Here is a 21,936-nt window from a genome sequence, read left to right on the forward strand (position 1 = left end):
ATTTTGAAGAAAAAATTAACTTTAATGGTGGTAAATTTAATCACTGAATAAATTTAACTAAAGGAATCTAATGTGCATTAACACAGATTTTAAAGAAAAAAGTTCTTTTTAAAAAAAATGAGTAAGTAATGATTTTCAAATATATCCACTGGCAGATGTCACGGTACAATAAAACTTGCAATAAAGAGGTCACCCAGTAATGAAATACAACAACTGCAACAAAAACTCCTGATGACCACTGAATTATTATTTTTATCTTCAGGTCAGAGTTATTATGGCTTGCAAAATAGATTGGTTTGAATATGCATCCACTCACCTGCTACTACCAGGATGTCATTCCCCTCTTAACTAAGTTTTATACTCTATATCTACTAAATCAATTCACAAAAAATAAATCATTATGTGTAAATTCTCAAGTCACAATCTCATTTTTTTCTCAAAGCAAAATGGAGGGTTTTCCCAAATTCAGAGTTCTACTGAATGTTGACACAAGATTTTTCTTACAAAGGATGACAACCCCACTGAGTAAGATTTGAAAAGAATAGAGGCAGAATATGAACAAAAGGCACGTGAACCTCTGTTTATTAAATCCTTCAGTTATCCTCTGTTTACAACCAAAATACAGAGATAATGACAGATCCTAATGTTAACAAAATTCATTATCAAAACTTACTGAAGTTCTTTTCCTTTACATTGAGCCTATATTAATTTTACACATTTGGTTTATGTGAGGGTATATTTAAATATTATACATAAATTTCAGCAAAACCTAGCTCATATTTTTCTAATAGCCCACAGCCCAGGCTTAATTTTCTCTGCTTATATTTACAAAAAAGTTCAAAATAACATATTCAAAAGCTGTGATAAAAACAGAAAATGTTTGCAAAAATTATTTTTTCAAATAATTCAGGTGCAAAATTACCATAAATGATAGATCTAATAAACTAAACATCAAATAGTATAAGAATTAGCTAAATAACATCATTCAATTTTAAGATTTCTAACTAAGAGCTTTCTGGATTTAATGAAATCCAGTCAATCTGAATGATAAAGATGTTCAGATTTTTCACTATTCAAACTTACATGTGATGTTTTCAGTTATTGATAGTTTTAACGTTATCATCCTTTTCAAAGGAAAAGGTGGAATTATTTCAAAGATATCAATATATTCCAATGATGTTAAATAATGATTTAAAAATTTTCAAAAACAAAAGTTAGAAGAGAAAGTACAATTGTTTAAATACGAGTATTAAAATCTACCTATATGAACAACTATGATAGGAATGATAGATTAATGTTATATAAAATATTCATAATATTAAATGTTCATATTCTTACTATAGGTGACTATTTTTTGAAAAGAAATAATAATGATAATGAAAATAATTCTTTAATGGCAATGAAATATTCCCAAAACAGCTTTTTGTTATTTTATACATAGGCATTTTTATTACAATGCATTTATCTGCCCCTTCACTAGAATACTCCCTAATTATCATTTACATCTCCACTTGGCCCTCTTTTTCTCACTGTTCCATACTGAGTACAATGCCTCTACCATCCAGCACTGTACTGTAGTTAACTCTAAGTGCTCAAGAAGATGCTGTTCGCTCTCCCAACTTAACTCTATGCTCTATGGTGGGAAGGAGAGTGTATATTTAGCTCATCATTGTAATCCTAACATTCTTTAGTGTTTAATACATTTTTTTTTAATTAATCAATGACAATGAACTTCTGAACCTGGGTTGACTATCTCTAGGATGCCTTTTATGAATTAAATGGACATACAAACAAACTTTTCTTATAAACTATCTTTTAAGAGAATGTGATACACAATCATTGATTATTGTAAAAAAAAAAAATGCACATATAAAGTGACTTCAATAATTTTATTTTAAATAAACCATAGACTTACCAATATAAAATTGCCTAATTTAACACCATTCATTACAAACACTCGATTTCATATTTCCTCATAGTAAAATATGTAAAATAATATTCTCAACTACATTACATAATGTTGTTAATCCACTATTGTAACTATTCATTATAAAAGAAAACGATTACTACTATGCATTATACACTATAATTTATTTAAACTGACATGCTGTTAAGCCCAGAGAATTGAGTAATAATAAATAAAATACTGCTACATATTATTGAGAACTTTATTTAAATTCAATTTACATCATGTTAGCTTTTACTTCTAATATTAATAAAATGCAACAGTAACTTCAGGTTGGCAAAGAATGGTTTAGTAATCAAGAACATTCACCATAATAAAAGCAAATTTATTTCATTATTCTCATCACCATAATTTCTCAACATCTACAAAAAGTTAACAAATTTTTGTTTCTTATCATTAGTATTTTCAAAATAATGTAAGCATAAAGTACATTATAGTTTGCTAAATATTCACTTCATGCATGGCTTATAAAAAATTACAGTCTATTTACAGTATGTCTCAATCTGTCTTTGTAAAGCAAAGTAGGCAGGAATGTGACTTTCCTTGCTTAGAAAGTTAGTTGGGGGTAAAGTTTTTAAATGATTACTTAAAGGCACACAGCAAACCTAGTACAAACACCAGAGTGAACACAGTACAAATATCAGAGTAATACTAAAGCACAGTATTTATTTACACTTACTATAACTTAAATATAGCAGATACACATATGAAATAAAACATTACATGTGGAAGTTCAACGCTGACACTAATGTGTGCACTTTATGAAAAATATTTTCTTAAACTGTCCTGTAAAGGAATGTTTCAAGGTAGGAAATGTTTCAGTGTAATTATATTTTTACAAATTAGTCAATAGATTAAATTCAAATGCCACCTAAGCAAAATCAGGGTAAATTATTGTGTAATTTAACTCAACATCCTACTATAACTTCAGAAAAAACTGAAAATGCTACACCTTCAATTATACACAGATACAGAAAATTTAAAGAAATAACCTATTTGAAACTGAAGTTAAGACAAATATTTACTTGTGACTTTATGTAATTGTTTTCCTGTTAAAACAGGAAACCTCACTGAACTATTTTGAAATTATCTTTAGAGAATGGAAAAAAAAATCAGTATCACTTTAGAAAACATTTCAAAATTATATTTTTTATATTTATGAAGCAAAAATTACTTTTTATAATATATTTTAAAAAGTTAACCTTAGAGGCTAGTACTTGTCATACTGCTACTCGATCAGAGATGATTTTAACTTTATTGACCATTTTACATATTGAAATTTTATTGATTTCACATAAAATATGGGCAGCTCTAGTCTTCTCTGCAACTACTGTAGTGAAAGATAATATATAATAGAAAATAAAAAATTTCAAAGAGTAATCATTTAAGTCAACTGGCATATTGTCAAGATTGTTTAGAGGTACCAACCATAGTACAAATAATTGGTAAACACAATTCTTCAGCTTAAATGTGAATGTTGTAACACAACTAAGCCATGGCACAGTTGGGTTTGCTAATGCAAATAGTTTGTATTTTCTACCATATCAAACAACAGTTTTATACAATAAAGCTCACAGCTGAGTCATTTGTTGAGGTCATATTGAATAGGAGGAAAAAATTAGTGGTTTTAAATTTAAAAGAGTCAAAATAATGGCAGAAGTCCCATCTTTAAGAAGCTGATCACATATATTTTGACGGCTTACCATAACTTTAAGACAAAACTTTAAAATTACTTCAATTTTTTTTTTTTGGATAGGTAAGAAGCAGATTTATTTAGAGAAACATACTCCACGGACAGTGTGGGCATCTCAGAAAGCGAGAGCAGCCCCAGGGCATGGGGCTGTCAGTTTTTATAGGAGTGGGTAATTTCAAGGGCTAATGAGTGGGAGGAGTATTCCAGCTAGGGGAGCTTCTTGATATGATAAACAAAACTGATTCTAAGTAAACCTGAATATTTCTACATAAGTACAATATTAACAAGAAAATTTTATTTGATATACATTTTAAGTTTTGATATACATTAATGATTAAAATTTTATATCACAAGAGATTAACAACTAAATGAAAACTTAGTGCACTTGAAATAGTTTCAATAAACACTTTATAAAGATCAAGAGATGTTTTAGAGGCTGCTCACTTTTACATCACAGCCAGTGACCAAATAGTGTAATAAATGTAATTTTTTTTTTAATCAGGATTTTAACTAGCAAAGGAGATTATACCAAAAATGTAATGCAAAAAAAACAAAACATAATTTATACATGTTTTCTAAAATTTTTAATCTATAAAAAAGTAAATTTTGTTTTTAACTTATACAGTATAAGCTATTTAGCTGAAATGTTTTTGTAGTGCCTGAAAGAAATGTTACATAAAAGAACTGTTTGAAAAATATAAATATAGTATTTTGGCTCTCACATTCCCCAATAAGAAATATTGATTTGAAAATTTATAAAAAACTTAAAACATGTTTTCCCACCAATAGAACTGGCCATTCAATGCTAAGTCCTTTTTCCTATATAATTAGGCTTTTGTTCAGCCATGAAAAAACTAGAAACTGATTGCTTGAAATGAGCTGCATGCCCTTTGTCCTGGTTTGTCACCTTTGACCCTCAATTTGATGATCCTGCATGTCAACCCATTCTATTTTTAGGAAAATAATGTCAAAGTTCTATGCCTAAAATAGTACTTTTTACTGAAATATTAAACACATTACAACATTCCTTTCAGGTAATTTCTATAATGGTTTCATATTAGTGTTATTTTCACACAATACAGAACACAATAATATTGTTAGAGGTGACAGCCTGGTGTTTATCTTGCTTTAAACAATAGAAAATTCCCACAAAATGCTAATTCAAGATTATTATAATTTCAAATTTATATTTTTCTCTTTATTTAAAAATGCATATATGATTATTATTTCTAGTAGAACTTATTTCATGAGTCATTTAATTTTATTATTTTGGTAACCACATGTTTTGATGTTGGTTTTCACAGTGCCACTTTGATAGTGATATAAAACCAAGTCAAAAATTGCAAATAGCAAATTCATACTGAAGTTTACAGTGGTGTTCCCTAGAATTGGACAGTTTTTGAGAAAACTCACTAGTCTCTTAAATTGGTTTTAAAATCTTGTCTTCATCTGTTAAGTGGCAACTTGCAAAGAAAGAGAAAACCTCTAGCACTGATCCCATTGATTTTACTGACACTACCCAAAATCAATGTTATATTAATATACTTCAGAGATGAAATTTCTCTATCACAATTTTTGGTTGATTTTAATGATTACCAAATTTCATCTGGGTAAAAAGAATATATAAAAAATTATGTATGAGATATATATATTTTCTTACAGTGATGATGCTATTTGAACATCTACACTATTTCTGTGTGCAGTTTTCAGTCAGATTTAGCAATGGCCAACATGGCTGTCTTGGTTCAGCACTATGGTCAGCGACTTCATAGAGAGTCAGTGTCAGAGAAATCCAACACATTGTACACGTTTATACTGGGTAAGTTTCTCAAACCAATATGATTCTATACTCCATACATTCCTAGATATGAGCATATAAATCAATTTTAAGTATTGTAAAGTATTTTTAGTTATGTGTGACAAAGTAGAAATTCTTTACTATGTGGTTCATCAAAAACAGTTCAAAAACAACACTTACTTACAATCCAAACACAGTTCCTTCAAAAGACAAGAAAATCAAGTACAGGCTCTAAAGCAATTAAATATAAAACCTTAGAAGTATTTATGACTACAGATTTTTAAAAGAAAATAATATTCTATTAAAATTACCAAATAAGAAAACTCTTTAGTTGACCAAAATTTTGTATAGTCCCTTTCATAATCAATAGCTTAATTACTTCTGAACTGATTCATCTCTAAATCTCCATTTTCCTTTTTCTCCAATCAGTTCCACTATGGATTAAGATAAATGTTAACAGATCATTTCCTGACTCGCGCTTCCTAATAAGGTCCCCCAAATTGGCAGTTTTGAATAGCATTTTGTTTAAAGAAATGTCAACTCTATACCTGAAGACTGTCATGAAGACCATTACCTGAAAACATGCATACAACATTTATTTAATAACTTATTTTTCTCTTAATTATGATTTGTAAATTACGATAGCAGTGTGTTATAAATACAAAACAGTTACATGATTAGATACCAAACATTATCAAACTATTAGGTAAGATCTGCTTAATCTCTTTGTTCAGCGTAAACAGGAAAAAAAAACGCTTATATCCACTGTATTTATTAAAATTCTAGTGTTTGTTTTTTTAATTTACATGTACAACACACTTTAAGTCATTCTGAAGATTAATTTTGAATACTACCATACTAAAACTTAATCTATTTCGCTTACACAGAAATATAGTTCACTTCATTTACCCCCATTAATACAATTTTTAATCTAAATCCTGATTAATTTCACAAATTTTTCATTGTTTCTGAAAGAAATTTGGCACAGACATATAATAAGACACTCTACAATTTGACAAGGATTAATGGGGCTTGATCGCTGAATTATTTGGTTCCAGATCTATTGAGGAGCATCAATAAACAGTTCTAATAACCAACATGAACTACGAATTGATTCATATCCTTAAATTCTCTCGATATTTTAATATCAAGCAATGATTAGCTGATCCTATTTGTAAAATGGGAAAGTCAAGTAAAGCATTTTATTCATTTTTAGTAACTTCCCCTCCCCAGCAAGTACTAGAAAGAGGCCTATGTCAATTTAATTCTTAAAGCTCTTTAGGAAATTTGGGCACACTGGATTGCCCTATTTCACACATTCAGAGAGAAAGAATAATGGGAAGCAAGAGCTGTCCCCCAAATGAACAAGAATCTATTTAATCACTAATCTAAATGGAACAGTATTACCTATTGTGTTGTTAATTTATAATATGACTTCTCTACTACGTTAGTGCAAACCCATAACAGAAAAAAACTAATGGCATAAATTCCATAATAATTAAATTTGTATTTTGAAAATCACACAAATTGGCATAAATTTCCAGTAGTTCAATTTAAAATTTTGAAGTTTCCCTGAAGTCCTTAAAAAATTAAACTGTGATGTTTCATAAGTTATTGTTGGACTTAAAAATATCCTTTACCATCAGATGCATTTTAAAAAGCGTTACTGCATTATCACCTAACTAAATACGCTAATAATCTGAACAAAAAAATGAAAGGATTTTTTTAATCCGAGTAAATATCATTTTGTCATACTTTTCTAAGGATGGTGTTAAATGTTTTAAATTCATTCTAACATCAGTTGCCATGTGTAATTTTAACTTCCACAATATTTTGACCAAGAAATTAAAAACTGCAATAAAACACGAGTCTATTTTCCCTTGCGTTAACAGCTATAGGGATAAAAATCCTCAATGGAGAATTTAGTTCTATGAGCAGTAATAATACTTGATAACGTTAATATCCTGTGGATGAAAACAAATCCACAGAGAGATCAGAAAGGAACTCAAGGAAACACAGGAACCTAAGATTTCAGTCTGTGTTACATGAAACAATTCAAAATGGCGGACTATTACTTACATTTAAAAATTTTCCGCAATGAGGGCACTAAATACATACTGCAAGATGTTACTCGAAAACACTCAATATTTACCAACGTGTAGTTTAAAAAAAAAAGTTTTGGGAGTACAAATCCTCATAAGGCACCCGCATTCAGTGTTCCAGCCAGTAGTCAGTTACTGTTCCTGCGAATGTATCGATTCTTCTTTGGCTTTTTTCTTTTTCAAAAGCAACCTAGATCCAAGTGCGTTTTTCTCTGTTCTCCTCAAATCCTTAATTTTAATTCATGAATTTACATTACCAATCCCGAAGCAAAAAGGATCCCCGACGCCTGCGGCTACAAAGCAGCTCCGCAGCGGAGTGCGCGAAGGGCAGGAGCGGACGCCCCCTGGCGGCGCAGCCCCGCGGGCCCGAGGCGCCCAAACTGGCCGCCAGGACTCCAGCCCGCGCCGCACCATCGCACCCCGAGTGGCCCGCACCCCCTCCCGACCCGGCCCGCCAGCTCCAGCGGCCCGGCGGCAAACCGCTACGGTGAGACCTGGCTGCCGCGTAGGCAATGCCGCGCCGGCACACAGCGCCGACCCAGCGGCTCGGAGCTGGGAGAGAAAGGTGTGAACCCGGAAGTACATCGCCTGCCCGCATCTCGGTGGGAAAACGGGGGCAATAAATCAGGGCCGGCGAAGGCAGGACACCGCTCCGGCTTCCGAACAACAACTTGCTGCGAGACCTGTTACTTCCCCCACCTGGCCCCGTTCTTCCCCCTCCCTGGCGCTCACGCCTCCTCCCTTCTCCCGGCTGCGCCGCACCGAGCTCCCCTCGACGTTGCTCACGTGCCAGACCCGGGGCCGCGAGCGCCGTCGGCACCCGCGCGCACACCCAGCCCCTCGAACACTCGCCCGGCCGCGGGGCGCGCTGCTTACCTCCGGGGCCTCATGGTCGCGTTGCTCGCTCGGGCAGAGCGGGGGAGAGGGTGTGAGTACGTGTGTGGCGTTCAGTCCGGGGACGGGGCGGAGGAAGGGGCCTGGACTCTGTCACTTCCTGAGGGAGCGCGGCGGCCGGACACCCGGGATGCGCGCGGCGGGGCCGGGCCGCTCAGCACATTGTGAGCCGGCGAGGGGACGCGGCGCGGAGGGGCCGGGGAGCGAGGGCGGCGCTCGGCTGCCGGACTGGAATCCGCTGTCGCCGCCGCTCGGCCGCCACAGCCCGGCGGGGAGGAGGGGGCCGGGCCGGGGTGGGGGGAACCGCGGGGCGCGGCGGCGGCGGCGACACCAGACTGCTCGACTGGAGCCCTGCGTCAGGCGGCGGCACGCGCACACCTGCCCGCCGCCGCTCCGGGCCGCACTATTGGCTGTCCGCGCGGAGCGCGCGAGATTGAACTTTCCATTCATTCTTGGGCCTGCCGGGCGCGCGCGGCGGCGGCGGAGCTTTCCCCGGGGGCTCTCGAGGACGCGCGCTGCCCGCCCCAACCGAAAGGCGCGTCCCCGCGCGGACTGTGGGCGCGCACGGTCGCTGCCGCCGGCTCTTCGAGTGGCGGTTGCGAGCGTCGGGGCCTGTCACTTGGGTCCCGCTGCGCGCTGCACGGGCTCCTGGAGGACCCTCAGCCGGCGGTCTCTGGGCTGCGCCTGGAAGGAGGCAGCAGCGAAACTGTAAGAAGGTACCAAATAGTATTTTCAGCCCCGTGTCTGCTCCTTAATCAACAAATCCTCTGGAGGTACTGGGAGATAATGAATTCCTAACGGCGGTTCAGAGCAGTGAGTAACGCATCTCAGAATCTAGTGAGCATCGTAGTGTCAGAAGTTTGGTGGAACCTAATATCAGTTCTACATTGTATTTCCTAAACAACAAAATACTGAACCTCAAATTAAATACAGACGTTGCCTCACACAATGCCCAAAGATCTGTGGCCAAAAATACTGTGCTGTGTTTATCTATGGTATTTCTTTCCAAAATAACGCTTCCTTCGCCCCTGTTATTTTCTACCTAACGACTTCATAGTTATTTCCTACCTAACGACTTCATAGTTATTTCTTGTCAAAGTTTCTGTTTTCTCAGAACCAGATGCGAAGTTCTGATCAGTCATTGTCTGACCAGCTACAAAAATGACAGCCTTGTGATTTGTGAATGGATATGATCAAATATAGACTATTTGGCGGAACTGATTAAAAGGATTAAATGTTTCAGCCAACTAAAAACTAGATGTGTATATATATCCAATTAAAGTTGAAAAATTTAAACATGATCAATAAAGGCCAGTTAGCTGGATAACCTGTAACTAAAAGGCAAGCCTCGAAACCATTCCTGTATAACGTTGATCATATTTTCCATTCCAGCTCCTGCATTAGGATTAGGAAGCCAGTTCATCTGTCAGGGATAACCACAGTCTAGAAAAATCACTTCTAGCCTGGGGTTGAGATAAGTGCAGACAAACTAATCAGAAGCAAAATCCCATTTGACTCCCTAAGAATTTTCCAGGTCGACCACCTTTGAAACATTGCCTAAATGGCTGCCTAATTTTCTACTGAGCATGTGTACAAGTTGACTGACTTTAAAGTTGCCTTTTCATTGGGAAGTTCATAAAGTAGTTCTCATTACTTATGGAGCAATACTGAGGATTCTTTAGTATTTAGTAAAAACTTAGTAAAAATTATTAGTTTTAACCATTGTATCAATCCATTGCAATTGATTTGCTACAATGCTGCATACTTTACAGTATGATTTCAAAGATAATTTAGTGGAAAATGATGCAGACATTCATTGATCACTGGAAATAAAAACAGCAATTAATTATATATCACCATCTGAAATATATGATATGCTTTGATTTAAAAGCATTATGGTAAGTTTTTATTTATGAGTAGAGCTTACAAATGATATACTTACACCTACCAGGACACTTTCCCTTGGCTGCGCCTGGAGGGAGGCAGCAGCGAAATGGAAGACGCTACCAAATAGTATCCTCAGCCTGGGTGTCTGCTCCTTAACCAACAAACCCTCTGAAGATACTAGGAGATAATGAATTCCTAACGGCAGTTCAGAGCAATGAGTAACGTAACGTATCTCAGAATCTAGTGAGCATAGTAGTGTCAGAAGCTTGGGAGAACCTACTATCAGTTCTGAGTTTCCTCCCCAGCAATACTGTTTCAGATGCTTTGTAAGACTTTAAGTATACTTATGTAATGTCTATTTAAACTCCTGAGAAGACTTGTAATCAGGTAACAAAAATTAAAACATTAAAATATAACCTAGACTTAGTATTCCAAACAGTCACAAAATCATCTTTCTTTTTTATTTCTAACTGATTATTACAATGGCTCCATGCCACTGTTACAAAAATGAAAAATGAGACATTGTAATGCTTAATGTATTATTTCATATCAGGTGACAGGAAGAGGAGATAATGAACTTTGATAGACTAAGCACTTAGTAAAGAATATCTTAGCATGATTAAAAGTGGATGAAAAGCCACAAGAGAAAGTTAAAAGCAAATGAATTTATCATTTGGGCATGGCTCATGGCAATTGTTAAAAGTGTATTTTTCTACCTGAGGCTGTGGTGATAATTTGTAAGTGAGTGAGTGAAGGTCGCTCAGTCATGTCTGACTCTTTGTGACCTCATTTACTGTAGCCCGCCAGGCTCCTCTTTCCATGAAATTCTCCAGACAAGAATACTGACATAGGTAGCCATTCCATCAGCAGGGGATCTTCCAGACCCAGAGACTGAACCTGAGCTTGGTCTCCTGCATTGCAGGTAGATTCTTCACTGTCTGAGCCACCAGGGAAGCCTAATTTGCTTTACTTTAAAAATTATATCTGATAATTACTCCCAGGGAGCACAAGTTTTGTTTTGTTTTGTTTTGTTTACCCATGTTAATATCCTCATTGCCTACAACATTACCTGACACATAGTAGATGTGAAAGAAATGTCATTTTTTAATTAACACATGAGGATGCATTCTGAATGTATTTTTAAGCCATAATTAACAAGACATTTAGAAAATATAGAATGCAGTGTGTTATATCTCACCTTCCCCTTTTTTAGTGACTGTAGTATATGAAAATAAATCCCAGACATCATGACATTTTACTTATGCATTAGAAGTATTGAGTGTTATCATTTGAAAAACTAGACTCTGTATGTCTTTATTCTCCTGCTCAAAAACAACTTCAAAATAGAGTTTAAGAATAATGAAAAATTAGATTAAAAAAAAAGAAGAAGAAATATTGTATTTGTTTGCTGGAGCCCACTCTAATTACTTCATCTTCATTTGATCATCTGCAAAGACCCTATTTCCAAATAAAGTCACATTCACAGTATTGGGGGTTAGGACTTAAGCAATTTTTGGAAGGGGCACAGTTCAGCCATAAGGTATCATTGGTAGAGCTGATGATTTTTCTTCTTAACTGATAGCTTTCTGCAGGTACTGACTAGATCCACATAGGATTTTTTTCTTCCATATTATGGTAAGAGAAATAACTCCAGTCATGAAAGCTTGTTTTAGACTGCTATATGCCTATCACAAACATAATTTATCTTCTTTTCAAAATTAAAAGTTTATAAAGCAAGCACTGTCACCCAAATTGTAAGGTAAGGTATCTATTGAACTCTCTCTCTCTCTCATATACAAAAGAGAAAAATGAAAATGGACAGGAAGCTTAACCTTCATAAAAGTTATGACCAACTTGTACTTGCCAGTAGAACTAGCAAAAATCCTAGTTTGACAGCACTGAGTGTTGGCAAGACTGAATAAATCACTACCTTCATACCCTACTGAGGGAATGCAAAAGGGGTATGACATTTAGAAAGGGCAATTTTGTGACATCTTTTGAAATTATAAGTGTAGCCTATGACCTAGCAATCCCTCTTTTGGAAAATTATCCTACAGATACAAATGCCCACATGGCAAATTATGTATATACCTGGGTTGAACATTCTTAGCGTAGCATATCATAGCAAATAGAATGGAAATAACCTGGATCCATCAACAGAGGTCAAATAAATAAAGAGCAATGGTACGTTGATACAATGGATGGAAAATTTCTCTGTGCACTTTCATGGAAAAGACTCTAGAATACATTATTAAATATGAAAAGTCACATGCCAGATTCCACATATACTGCCTTTTGTGTGAGAAATAGAGGCCATAATATGAGTATACTGCTTATATTTGTTGTTATTTGCATATAGAAACACTGGAAAGATACTCGGGAAATCAAACATTTGCCTACAGGGGACGAATAGGTCAGCGTGTATAGACTAGGGGTGGGAGCAAGACAGTATATGCCTGTTTAATAGTTTTGGTATGTGAACCATGTGAATGTGTTACTTTTTTGAAAAACTTTAGTGAAAACAGTGAAGAGTGACAAGATATTAATCCTGCTTCTGTGAAAACAAATGCTACTTCTATGAAAACAAATGCTGCTTCTATGAAAACCAACGCTACTTCTGTGAAAACCACTATTTAAAATCTTTCTGCTTCTTGAAAACTCATTTGTTAAAAAATATCTCCAGAAAATGAGAGAGAATGGACTAATGAAGCAAATGTAACAAAACCTTAACTGTTGAATCTTGGTATAGGTATGTGGTAGTTCACCATATTAGTCTCTCTAATAAGATGTATTTGAATATCTTCATATTTCTAAAGTTCTCTCTGTTTATGTATACGTTTTTCATTCTTCTCATTTATTTATTTTTAGCTGTGCTGGGTCTTCGTTGCTGTGCATGGGCTTTCTCTAGTTGCAGAAAAAGGGAGCTATTCTCTAGTTGTGGTGGGTGGACTTCTTGTTGTGGTGGCTTCTCTTGTTGCAGAGCACAGGCTTAGGTGCCTTGCAGAATGTGGGATCTTCCCAGACCAGGGATCAAACGCATGTCCCCTGCATTGGTAGATGGATTCTTAACCACTGGACCACCAGGGAAGTCCCTCTAACGTTCTCTTAATCACTAGGATTTATAAAATCTCATGAGTTACGTAAAAATTAGATAAATTTCTAAAAAGTTAGAGAAATCAGATGTCGCTTAAAAATTGTTGATGTCGAGCTTCCCTGGTGGCTCAGTGGTAAAGAATCCACCTGCCAGTGCAAGAGACACAGGTTCAAACCCTGGTCCAGGAAGATCCCACATGCCACAAAGCAGGTAAGCCCTTATGCGAGAACTATTGAGCCTGTGCTCTAGAGTCCAGGAGCTGCAACTACGGAGCCCACATGCCCCAACTTCTGAAGCACACGCGCCCTAGAGCCCATGCTCTGCAACAAGAGAAGCCACCTCAATGAGAAGCCAGTGCACTGCAACTAGAGAGTAGCCAGCCCCGACTCTCTGCAGCTAGAGAAAAGCCCACACAGCAACGAAGACCCAGCACAGCCAAAAATAAATAAATAAAATTATTATTTTTTTAATTGTTAATGCCTAAATTTCTTGGCTTTGGAGGAGTCTGCCTAATTCAGAGCTTTAAAGCAGTTGGCTAGAAATAACTAGTAAAGCCTCCTTTGAATGGGTAGTCTGGTCAAGTAAGCCAACCAGGAGAAAAGGAATGCTTGGTTGAAAGATTACTTATTATTATAATAGTATCTTTCTATATGCAACCAACAGCCTTGCCAGTTGTATCTATCATAGTCATACCCAGAACTGTAGACCCCAACTTTTTAAATTGAACTGCCTCATCTAGCTCCAACTTCTAAAAGAATCATTATAGTTCATTTTTAAATTTTTCATTTTAATTGAATTTTAAATTATTAGAGCTATGGTATAAAAATTGTATGTTTTACCTCATCAATGAGCATATATCTCCTCCAGTATATATATGTATTTATAGCATGTATGCATACTCCTATACTAAAACCATTATACTTTCTCTTGCTGCTCCCCTTTTCCCAGCATGTGTAATTCAGTGTTTACATTATTGACTATGATTAAGAATGTTTATATATTTAAGATTATATAACATAATCTTATATAAGTGACATGTTATTCTTACTCTGTACTGCATTTTTATTTCCTTGAGTTAATAATTGACTTTGTTTGCATAGGTTTCTGCGTATTATTGCTGATTCAATCAAAAACTCTATGTTCAGACCATAAAAGTATATTATGTATATTGTAAAATATGTACAAAGTAGAAATTTAAGATAATGAGGTAAAAATCAAATTTTGAGTTTGTATTTTCCATTTCTCATTGGATTGTCTTCTGCTCTCTTTCCACTTGGAAACCACTGGATTGGAGCATCCACGTTGGATGCTAAGGACAGTGCACAGTCCTGATCCTGCCCTGCTATTGCTTAAGGGCACAATGAAAATAGAAAAGTACAGTTTAGTAGAAAATGTATCCTCCTTTTTGAGCAAACTCTGGAAAGTAGCAAAGGAGAGGGAAGCCTGGCATGCTGCAGTCCACAGGGTCACAGAGAGTCGGCCATGACTTGGTGACTGAACAACAACATTGTCCCCATTTCTTTACTTCTGCAAAACTAAGATCCAAGATTTAATGATGTGCATCAGTAGCATCATTTTTGTGTATTAATTTAGCCCCACAAGGACAGGTGTGTTTGCTTTATTCTTTGGAGTAGGTACACAAAAAAACAGTTGTGGATTAGATCCAGTAGATGAATACTTGCACCAGTTTCACCCAATTCTCCCAAGTCTTTGAGACAAGAAAGGATTTATTAATACTAGCCACAGAAAGTCCAAAATCCAGGGTCTTGCAATACTAAAAAGGCAACTACATGTTTACCTCATACAGTAAAATGTAAAGAGTTTGAAAAGCTTTGGCTAATTAAAAATTAGTCTTGAGGGGCTTTCCTGATGGCTCAGTGGTAAAGAATCCACCTGCCAGTGCCAGGGACACAGTTTCAATCCCTAGTCCAGGAACATCTCACATGCTGTGAAGCAACTAAGCCCACATGCGACAACTACTGAAGCCCACATGCCCCGTGTGCATATGTAATCACAGGCAAGAATTCTTTTTATGTGGCTTCTCACACAACTTCTCCTACCTCTGCTTACTAACTAGGAAGCAAAGATAGGCAATTTTAGTTATTTATGGAGGGAGGGGGCAATTGCTTCTAACTTTATTTGAGAAAAATACAAGATAAATGTATCAAAATAGAATAGAGGCTTGGTGGGTGGGGATGGTGAGTGTTGGCTACTGCGGGGTGGGCAGCTGGGTTAAGGCCTTTACTTGGTTGCAAGCTATTTGGACTTTGCAACTTCTGGGCCCCCGAGCTGGGCACACACCCGGAAGGTGACGGTGATGGTCATTTCTGCCAGTGAGGTGGCCAGTGTGGGCAACAGGACAAGAATTCTCAGGATAGACACATTTGTTCTGAGTTGCTTGCAGGATGGGGGGAATAGGGAGTGGTATGTGGGCAACATAGGTGGAGGCCCCTTTGTTAATCTTCAAAACATACCCATCTTTTTTTACATAAAATTATGATTGATTCACTAGCCACTGAATCAAAAGGTTAACAAATGACATATATATATAAATAAATTCAGGTACTTCCATCTCTCTTCAATAATATTACTCAGAACTTCTTCTAAATGTAAATCGTAAGAGGTACTAAGGCAGTATAGTTCAAGGCTCTGTTGTGTAATCATCATTTAATGCAGAAAAGGAGTGCCTGGCATTATCTGCTTTTAGTTTCGTCAGAAGCACAACATATGAGACTATATTTTAAATAATTGTTGTAATGGTTTTCTTTTTTTAAACTGGAAGTGCCCTTCAGACTTGTAGGTGGCGATAGCCATGAAACTGTATCTACTCATTTTTAGAGCCCATTTTCATTTAGATTTTCCCTCAACAAAAATTCACGGAGGGGTCAGGGACTGACCTTAAAAATAGAATTATTGAGGAAAAAAAAGACATTGGATTTATTATGTTGCAACATATTTTGAAATGTCAAAAAAGGAAAAAAAGGATGCCTCAAAACTTTGCAGATTTGCACACAGCTTGTCTTGTTATTTAACTTTAGCATACATTATATTAAACACTTGACTTTTTAAAATATAGAATTGGTGCATGAAGAATTCCAAATTGAGATCTGCCCCGGGTCATTTTCTCCTTTAGTCTTACCTTAGTAACTGAAATTGCTGTGCTTTCAGCACTACAGATCAAGCTAGAAAGCTAGTGTTAAAGTACAAATTGCACTTGGTATTTAAGATAAGCATGGGAGCTTAAATTCCCTTGTTATTTAAGATAATCATGGGAGCGTCCCTCAGTGGTAAAGAAACCACCTGCCCGAGCAGGAGCCACAGGTTTGATCACTGATCCGGGAGGATCCCACATGCCGCAGAGTGACTAAGCCCATGAACCACAACTATTGAGCCTGTGTTCTAGAGCCTTGAGGCCATGTGCCACAACTACTGAAGCCCCTGCACCCTGGAGCCCGTGCTCTGCAACAAGTGAAGCCACCGCAATGAGAAGCCTGCAACCACAAGTAGAGAGTAGCCTGCACTCTCCACAACAAGAGAAAAGCCCTCGCAGCAACGAAGACTCAGCACAGCCAAAAATAAATAAATAAAATGATATAGAAAGAGGATAAGCATGAACAAGTTAGCTCAAATTATGCAACTGAATTAAAATATTGTGATAGCCATCTTGATTCCCATTTATTAGAAACGCAATATAATAATGGATGTTAACCTGAAGCAGGTGATAAACTAATGTTAAGCAGTCAGTAAAGCTATTCAGAAGTAAATTTGGCTGAAAACCAGAATGTATTTATTGTAAAGTGACTAGGGAGAAATTATATTGTAATTCACCACATTTTTGTATAGTGGAAAATAACTTCTAAAACTGAAAAGACGGGGTATGGGTAAAGAATTAACATGTATGAATCCTAAGTGCCAGACCCTGTTCTAAGCATTCACGGACATTATCTTATTTTCATCTCATAAGAAATCTATGAAATAAGCACAGTAGATTCCCTTTAGAGAGGAGGATTCTGAGGCTCCTCAATGTTTCTTACAGATCTCCTACACCAAAACCACCCAGAGAGCTTAATAGAAGTTTAAATTCTTACACCTCAAATCAGATTCCCCTGAATCATAATTTCTGGGACACCTTCAAGAGAACCAAAAGGCATAAAATACATAAACTTTTTTAATGAGTGGATGTTAAGGTCATCAGTTAATCTTTTTCTGTTCATGACAAAGTTCCTTAGTGACCAATATCTGTATCTAGGATTACATTTCTATGTTATAAATGGTCAATTACTGATTTTCCACCTGTAAATAAAGACAGCATAATCAAGAGGAAAGAGACCAGCATTCTAGACTTTGATGTTTACCTCATCTCTTCCTCAGTTGACTGTCAGGAATAGCATCAAAAGCAATTGTTAGTGCCATTCTTAAGGCACACTAGTGGTTATTTTAGTAATATATCCTTTTTATTTTGCTTTCCTTATTTCAGTCTCTCTTTTTCAATATCTTATTGTACACCAGTTTTTCTTCTTCCCTTACTGTGCCTTGGGTTTGTTACTAGTTTATGCTGACTTGATGAAGTATTGAGTAATACTCCATTCTACTTTCCCAGTTCTGAACCACTTACAATATATACAGAGAAGCAAGACAGATGGAGATTAAAAAGCTAGATTGAAAACTAAGGCTTAGATCAACAACCAATCAAGCTTCCTAATACTTCTCACCATACAGACCTTGGAATGACCCACTTACCTGGAATCACTGCTTCAAATGTCGAGCCTGGAGACTGGGAACAGAGACAAGTAGTAGCCTCCAGCCATGCTTTTAGAAGACAGTTTCAAGTCAGGTATGGGTATTAGTACAATTGTATTGAGACATATTTAGAATACGTATGAGTATGTATTGTGACTGTGTAGCAGAGAGTTTTGCTTTTTTTTTTTATTTTTGCTGCCATGTAGCAGAGAGTTCTGGATAGAATAGTATGACAGTCTGTGGCAATGGCGACATTAACGGTGGAGTCACTCAGCTTCAGATGAAGCCTCCTAAAGTGGTATACAGAGAGGAATGAGACTGTCCCACCCTCACAGCATTTATAATTTAGTAAATAAAGGAGATAGGAAGAACTTACTTCAGTAGTAGAAATTAGAAGAGTGACAACAGCCAACATTTATCATGTGTTTACTGTATTCTAGGTGATCACTGATCACAGTTGGTCCTTACCATGGAATCAATTTTTCTAGGTACCAAAATAATTCTTTCTGTATAAATGGATAAACTGACACTTGGTGGGGGGAGGAGTTGGTATTAAATAGTGTGTTCATGGACACACATGTGTAGGTCCTTAAACTAAGATTTAAACTCAGGAAAAAGAGTATGCCAAGTATTATGAACACAAAACCCAGCATATAAGATGGAAAGTCAGACTTAACTGGAAAGATGGTTGGAAAGTATGGTTGCTTTCCTTAACAGACCAGCCCCTTGCCTAGAACACTATAGCTCTTGTTGAATTGTGGGTATATGACTAACCATGATGAGCTCACCTTGAGTTTTGGAGAAGGAAGTGGCAAGAGTCATATTACGTGATTTTTGATTCGAGTCTGTGTTTCCATGTTTTGCTCATGGTCTGAAGAGAGACAGAAAGGAGAGGGTTTAACAGGCGTGCTTCAGAACAGACGGAAGCCAAATCTGACAGTAAGAGAAGTGCCAAGAAATCAGGTCTCAGAGATTATGGTGGGTTCAGACATAGATAGCTAGGGCAATTAGAATATGCAAGTAATTAGCGAGAACTAATTAGTTAACAACAGACTTCCAGCTTAAGCCTTGACCACATAAAGTTGCAAAGCCACTGAAATAGCTAAAGTAAAGCTTTAGAATAATGTTCCCAAAGTAGAACATTTAAATTGAAGCAGCAAACATAATTGTGAACAGGTCCAAAATACCTGAAGTGGGATATTTCTATTTTTCATAGCAGTAGCAAAGAAAACTAAAGATCATCATAGATGTAAGTTAAGATTTACTCTGAAAGCAATGTGACTTGTACCTAAAAAGATGTATTTCTTTTATATCATTTTGTATATTTTTTCATTTTGTATAATGAATAGCTGCGGATTCACCAAGCGAAAATACTGGAGTGGGTTGCCATGCCCTCCTCCAGGGGATCTTCCCAACTCAGGGGTTGAACCCAGGTCTCCCACATTGCAGGCAGGTCCTTTACTATCTGAGCCACCGGAGAAGCCCCCAATAAAAGTTTATTTACATTAAACATTTACTTAGTTTAAAGAATTGTCATAGATTCCAGCTAGTAGCCTGTGCTTCTGAATCCATGTAGGGAAGCCCAATGCTATCTTATATGAAGAACTATAAGAAATATCTGATGGACAGGAGATGCAAGGATGCAGAAAGTGACATTGCTTATTAATCTACCCATGTGAACCTCAAAGCAGGTCACAGAATTTCCTTTATTGTTTAGAGACTCAGGAGCCCTTGGAGAAAACTTTGCACCTAACAGCTAGGTCCTTGTGATAATGAAATTAGTAAAAAGGGGAGATGAAATCCCTTCAACATCTATACAGAATGAAGGTTGAGATTAATGCATCAAGCAGAGATAACAGTTGACCACATAGCAAAAGAGACGTTCTTGCTGATCATCAGGAACAGAAGATTCCTTTCAGCCTTTTTTTTTTTTTTTTTTTTGGTCTGTCATTCAGGTTCAATGAATTTTGTTTATCTGTCCTTTCCTGTTTCCATCTGTTCTTGTCCAAAGGTGCCTGTAGGAGGTGAGGTGGAGGGTGTGAACATCCCGGGGCTGGTGGTGTTTGCCATCATCTTTGGTGTGGCCCTGCAGAAGCTGGGCCCTGAGAGAGCGCTGCTCATCTGCTTCTTCAGCTCCTTCAGTGATGCACCCTGGTGCTGGTCTCCTGGATCATGTGGTAAGTGGTGGAAGGAGGAACATCTGCTCCTTCAAACCAGATGGCCTAGATTCAAATACAGCGTCAACTATTCCTTGGCTATGTGACTTCAGGCAAGTGACTTTCTCTGTGCCTGTTTCCTCATCTATAAGATGGGGACAGTGCTGTAGCTAAGACTGACCCCAGAACCTTCTTGATCCTACTGGAAGGTAACAAAAAGACAGCTGAGCTGTGGCCACAGCCTGGCTGTGGGCCACCTTAGTTTTTGAGATTTCAACATCATCAAATGTTCACCTTTGGATTGATGACCAAAAATAGTGCCTGCTTGATAGGGTTATTATGAAGATGAAATGAGTGACTGAGGCATAAGTAAAGCACTTAGAAAGTGTTTTAAATGTCTAGCACCTACTAATCATTCACTTAATGTCGGCTACAATTATTACCATTATGTATGTGCTTTTGTTAAATGGCCTCAGATAAGGAGGGAAAAAAACACATGCAGAGATATTCAACTTCACCCTTGCCACTTCTCTCTGCCTTGTCTCCACATGGTATCACACTGATTCTCAGGATGCATCCTGGATCAGAAGGTCAGAAATCAGAAGGCGAGTGACTTCCTGGAGGTCCAGTGATTGAGACTCCGAGCTGCCAATGCAGGGGGTGTGGGTTCGATCCCTGGTTGGGAAACAAAGATTCCCACATGCAATGTGGCACAGCCAAAAAGAAAAATAAATCAGGAGGTAAGTTAGGGCTTCTGCATTTTTACCGAGTCTTCCCCCAGTTCAAACCTGAGTCTGGGGTAGTTGATATCTAAGAAGTTGTGTGGAACTAATAGAAAACTTGGTGGTCAGGTCAGAGCAGACTCTGCAGCTGGACAGCCTGGCTTCTCATCCCAGCGCTGCCATTTCCCAGCTCTGTGCCCTCAGTAATAACATGTTACTTATCCTGCTGTTCCTCAGTTTCCCATCTGGAAAATGGACTTGATGGTACCAGGCACAAGTGAGTTAATACATGTAAAGTTCATAGGACAGCACCTAATCCATAGTGTGGCTATAGTAAACAAGCTTAGCTTTGTCAAGTACTTATATAATTTTTGGGCACATCCCATTGGCTAGGACCTGGGCATTTGGCCAAACCTAGGTGTACAGGTGGCTAGGAAATGGTGCTTTTCTTCTGTTATTAAAGAGGAAAAGAGGTCTGAAGACTGGTGGCTCAAGTGGTAAAGATTCTGCCTGCCAATCCTGGGGACATGGGTTTGATCCTTGGGTTGGGAAGATCCCCTGGAGAAGGAAACAACAACCCACTCGAGTATTCTTGCCTGGGAAAGTGAAGTTGCTCAGTCGTGTCCGACTCTCAGTGACCCCATGGACTGCAGCCTACCAGGGTCCTCTATCCATGGGATTTCCCAGGCAAGAATACTTGAGTATTGGACTGCAGCACTCCAGGCTTCCCTGTTCATCACCAACTCCTGGAGCTTGCTCAAACTCATGTTCATCGAGTCAGTGATGCCATCCAACCATCTCATCCTCTGTCATCCCCTTCTCCTGCCTTCAATCTTTCCCAGCATCAGGGTCTTTTCCAGTGAGTCAGATCTTTGCATCAGGTG

At 37.5% G+C, this 21,936-nt stretch overlaps 1 protein-coding gene across 2 annotated transcripts in view; it reads right to left on the bottom strand.

The window, feature by feature from the left end:
- LIN28B (lin-28 homolog B) overlaps nucleotides 1-8,515 on the bottom strand; it is a 142,286-nt gene extending 133,771 nt beyond the window's left edge. Inside the window, exon 1 of one of the 2 annotated variants that reach the window (XM_059889868.1) lies at nucleotides 8,436-8,515. The gene's annotated coding sequence lies outside the window, so the exon portion shown is untranslated. The other variant, XM_059889869.1, reaches the window with a different exon arrangement.
- Between the last annotated feature and the right edge of the window lie 13,421 nt (nucleotides 8,516-21,936).

This window comes from Bos taurus, chromosome 9 (assembly GCF_002263795.3).
Source record: "Bos taurus isolate L1 Dominette 01449 registration number 42190680 breed Hereford chromosome 9, ARS-UCD2.0, whole genome shotgun sequence".
NCBI classification, from domain to species: Eukaryota; Metazoa; Chordata; class Mammalia; order Artiodactyla; family Bovidae; genus Bos; species Bos taurus.